This window comes from Stegodyphus dumicola, chromosome X1 (genome assembly GCF_044657685.1).
Source record: "Stegodyphus dumicola isolate Sdum_Otavi_A_Nest chromosome X1, ASM4465768v1".
Lineage (NCBI taxonomy): Eukaryota > Metazoa > Arthropoda > Arachnida > Araneae > Eresidae > Stegodyphus > Stegodyphus dumicola.
This window is the reverse complement of record NC_140780.1, coordinates 57,308,060-57,313,645: the sequence shown is the minus strand read 5'-3', so window position 1 is coordinate 57,313,645 and position 5,586 is coordinate 57,308,060.

Here is a 5,586-nt window from a genome sequence, read left to right as displayed (position 1 = left end):
TTAGAGAAAGGGCCGTTTTTGAAGTCGTCGATGTAGATCTAGCAGATCCTCTCTATCTCCGTGATGGATCTAAAGCTTGGATAGTCTAGATTCATTGCTAGAAGAGGTAGACCTTATGCAATATATTCCAACAACGGAACTAATTTGGTACGGACTAACAGTGTTCTTAAGAAAGTGAAGTAGAACGCCATATGTTCAGCTGTTTCTATTTAAAGGACACGATGAAAATTCAAACCTCCGACTGCTACCTGGCGGGAGAGGCTTGTGCGAATGATGAAAGAAAATTTTTAAGAAGAATATAAGGCCGAACTTTCTTAAATTACGAAGAGTTATATATTATATTATGTGACTGTGAACAAATGATTAATACACGACATATCACATACGTATCAAAAGATAATCAAGATCCTTCACCATTGACCCCTGTGATGTTCCTTTATGAATTGGCGTCATCAGGAGTTCCTGATATTGACTGCGTAGACTACCAAGAACTAAACCGCTGATCCAAATATCGACAGAGAATAAGACGTGATCTAAGAAACAGATTTCGTAGTGAATATCTTGGTCAGTTGAGACAACATGCGATAAAGAGGGGAAAATATCAACAGTGTCAAGTAGGCGATGTCGTTCTGTTGGAAGATAGCCAGAGACGCCGCACTCATTAGTGTTTAGCCAACATAATCGAGCTTTTTCCCAGTATAGACGGAAAAGTTAGACTAACGAGGGTCAAGATAAGAAATGAACTCTGCTTCCTCCAGTGGCCCGGCTTTCCCCGTCGGAGATGTCTATTCCCGAATCTGCTGGTCCTCTGTTCCACGGCAGAACATCTCGAGATAGAAACAACCCTACGACTGGTCAGGCTGATTGTGTTTCAGAACCTGCTTCAAGTCCTCACGTGATAACCAGAGCTGGAAGAGTTGTTGGTCTCCCTCATCGACTGGACCTGTGTGTATTGAGTTCCTCCGTACCGTCGGACCTCAATGGTGGGAGAAGATGTTACATCTAAACTCTGGACTGTCAGCGCCGTTACATCTAAAATCTAGAATAATCAAAACAAAAACGTACATAGAACTCTGATTTGCATTTAGCTAGAACCAGAACAAGAACTAGAAAGATTGTATGAAGGAAAGAGCGTAATGTTCATCTAAACGTAGTCTATTAATTGTGTATAAATATAATCTATTTATGTTTCACAGAAGTCTAAGTGTCAATATTTTGAAGAATCTTTGAATTTAGATAGTTCAACGATCAGTCTTAAGTTTAGGATTATATATCTTTAGATTGCCAATGTTCGTCTTTGGTGTTCGTAAATAAACGTTGTGTGGTATAACGCTCCTCTGTTTATTAGAGATTTACACATATTTTGTTTATGGTGCCTGCAAACCGGGATTATTACGAATCAGAAAATCGACAGACTGAATAGTTCGAAAATGGAGGGCGTTCTTGAAAATTTGAAAAAGAAACGATCGGTTATAAGGCAATTAACTACGAAACTGATAACCAAAGTCGAAACGAATTTAGGAAATAATATTCCGCTAAATGAGAAAATTGAGATAATCGAGGATTTATATGAACAGTTAATTGAGAAAATCAACGAACTGAAAAGTTTAGATTCAGAAATCGAAACGAAAGTAACTTCGGAGGAGATTGAAAATGAAGTTACCTTAAGCCAAGAATACCAGGATAAAACTGTTATATGGAGAGAAAGAACGCAAAGATTTTTGAAGAAGAATTCGGAATCTTCTAGAACAGTTCATCAGAACGAAACGGCTAATGTTGCACTTCCAGTTGAAGCGAAAACAGTGAAGTTGCCACGTCTGCAAATCGGAACTTATTACGGAGATTCGTGTAAGTGGTTAGACTTTTGGAACCAATTCGAAAATACAATTCATAATCATAGTGGATTGAGAAAAACTGAAAAATTTGCGTACCTAAAATCCTTACTTGGAGGTAATGCTTTAGCTGCCATTTCCGGTTTCGCTTTAAGTGACCAGAATTATGATTCCGCAGTAGAAATATTGAAAGAACGTTTTGGAACACAAGATGTTGTTATCACCTCGCATATGAATAAATTATTATCCCTTGAACCAGTGGGAAACATTTCAAATGTTAAAGCAGTGCATAAGCTGTACAATGAATGCGAAGTCAACATTCGAAGTTTAGGATCGTTAAACGTTACTTCTGGAAGTTATGGAAATATTCTCTGTCCTATAATTTTGCAGAAATTTCCAGAGGAATTAAATTTGGAATTTAATCGAAGTCGAAATATGGAAGCAGGATTTGATATAAAGGAACTTATAGAATTCTTAAAAAAGGAAGTTAACTGTCGAGAAGCTGCAAGTTTAATGAACTCTGCGAAAACGAATTAGAAACCATACTTTCGTCAAAATGAACAACGCACGAAATTTTATCCGAATTGTAAACCGAAAGTTCCGACTGCTTCAGCTTTATCAACAATTGGATACAAATGTATATTTTGTGATAAAGAAGACCATACGAGATATAAATGTACTGAGGTGAACTCTGAAGAGAAACGCAACATTTTGAAACGTACAGGAAAATGTTTTCTGTGTTTTGGATGTAAACATTTAGCTATCAACTGTAAGAACAAACAGTTTTCCTTCAAAAAGTGCCGCGGTAAACATCATGAAAGTGTGTGTGTAAATCCCACATCAGCTGTCTCCAGTGTAAAAAATAAGGAAACCGAAACATCGGCAGAAATAGCTCAAAATTCTTCTGCCAAAACTGGATCTAATATTATGCTTCAAACGGTGTATGCTGTGGCTGAGGGCAGAAATAAGAATTGTATTGTGAGATGTCTTCTTGACGGCGGTAGCCAAATCTCTGCAATTCGAGAAGATTTATCAAGAAAATTACAGTTACCAGTGAAAGGAGAAACTGTTTTAAATCTGCATACCTTCGGTGAAAAGAACGGAAAATATTGGCGTCGAAAGAAAGTTGAACTTACTCTCCGTAATATTAATGACCCTGAAAAATTCATATATCTCTAAATAAGTCATTGAAGTACCAGTCATAACAAATGCCGATATACGGGTACCAGATGTAGAAATGAAATCCAAACTCCAGGCATTCGGCGTCACTTTGACAGACTGCGGCGGCGCCGATGGAATGAGTCATATTTCCGTTTTAATCGGCGCGGACACTATGTGGAAAATAGCAAGCGAAGAAATAAAAAGGATAAACAGAAATGCCGTAGCGATGAAAACCTTGTTTGGGTGGGGTATACAAGGCAGATTTTCTTCATCAGACTTTGAAATCCATGATGCGTGTTTAAACGTAATTGTAGAAGAGAAACTTCTAAAAAGCGTCGAATCGTTTTGGGATATTGAATCTATAGGAATTAAAAATATTTCTGACGAAGAACAAAATGAAATGGCCTTGCAAATATTTAACAACTCGATTACAGAAAAGGGTGATAGATACGAAGTTAGACTTCCATGGAAAGATCAGAATGTGACTTTAAGAGACAATTTTAAGAATGCTGAAAGACGATTTTTAAATCTGATCGAACAATTTAAATCAAACTTGAACTTTTATGCGCAATATAAAGAAGTGATTGACTATCAGCTTAAGCAAGAAATCATAGAAAAGGTCGATCTTGGTACTCCATCTGGGAGACGAACTACTACATACCTCACCGTGCTGTCATCCGTGAAGATCATAATTCTACAAAACTTTGCATTGTTTATGATGCTTCTTCAAAGGAAAAAAAATCATGAATCTCTAAATGATAATTTACTACAAGGACCAAATCTTCTTCCTGAACTTTTGAAAGTTCTAATAAATTTTCGACTTCATCGAATTGCATTTACGTCAGATATTGAGAAAGCGTTTTGCAAATTTCTGTTGCACCTGAAGATCGGGATTCAATGCGATTTTTGTGGATTGATGAGAATTCAAGTTTGAGCAATCCGAGAATTCAAGTTTATCGGATGTGTCGTGTAATTTTTGGAGCAAAATCAAGTCCATTTTTGCTGGGTGCTTGCATTAAGCATCATTTAAAGAAATTTGAAGACATACATCCCAGAACTGTAGAAATGTTAGAAAACTTCATGTATGTTGACGATTTTATTTGTGGATCAGATACGGAGGAGGAAGCTATACAGATATATCATGAAGCCAATGATATAATGAAAAAGGCATCAATGACTTTGACCAAATGGAATTCTAATTCGGATACTATAAAAAACCAGTATAAATCAAGTGACAACTTCGTTAGCTTTAAATTGCCTGACTGTGATTCCCCCTCAAAGATTCTTGGACTTCAATGGAATACAATTAAGGATATCTTCTGTTTTAATGCACAAGACGTTATTGATTTCATCCAGTCAAATGACCAAACAAAACGTTGTCTTTTAAAAGCTGCTTCAAAAATCTTCGATCCTACTGGGTTTCTTGCTCCATATGTTATTCAAGCAAAAGTTCTGTTTCAGGATTTATGGCTGAAAGGTGTTGATTGGGATGAAATTATCCCACCAGAATTGCAAGACTAGTGGAGCAAATGGTATAGGCAACTATGTGATCTACCTAATATCCAGATACCTCGGTGGTATTATCAGGTTCAATGTTCCGTCTTACTTTCTTTGGGAACATGCACAGACCTGACTCGGAACAGGGAGCTTACTAAAGCTATGTTCAATAAATGTGGGAAGTAGACAAGATACACAAGAAGGGTATACGAAACCCTTTATTTTTCGCTCTTTACAATAATTTACGTACTTCGGAATACAGAGACAAACTACTTGTGGTCTGAACGTAAGAATATAAAAATATAACTAAACTCTAACTTAAATTTGGAATAATCGACAAGGGCTTACGTGTAAGATTGGCCGGATATTAACAGGAAGCCGTATGTAGTACAGAGAACTGTTAACACTACAATACGTTTAAAATTATCACGAGGATTAAACCTCTGGCCTGGAAGGCAAACAGCAACCGAGTAAAACTTCTAAGGCAAGCGGCCTGCTTCGACTAACTCCTTCCTCTCCCTCGCTTGGCAAAAAGCCACAACTTAAGTACTTGGCGTTCGCCAGACAAATCTTGCATAAATAAGTTAACGGTTTTAATTCTGGCCGGAAGTAGAAAATAAGAAGTGATAGTAAAGATTTAAAATAAAATAAACGTTAGTAAAACTTAAGATCTTTACATACTTCCCGCCAGAGTTAATTAGTTTGAAACTGAGGTCTAAAACGACCTTGTTGAAAACTTTTAGCTCTGGAATCTAACGCGAGGCCAATCTTTTACAAACATTTCTCACTAGAAACTAGAAATTAAAAAAAAAATTTGTTTTTACAATAGCAGCTCCATGGACACCCAATTTTTCATCTGTACTGCATCTAAACAGGAGCTGTTATTCAAATCTGGTTCCTTCCAGAGATCTGGAAGGAAAACTAGTTTAATGAAATGTTACACAATGAAATGGCAAGTAACATGCATATTTATATTTCTCTTAACATTCTTATTTCATTCATGACTATTTTAATTATCTCTCCCCGTGCCCTCTGACATGTGTTGTAAAACAACACCAAACACGAATGTGTTTATGTATACGTGTTCAACACTGCC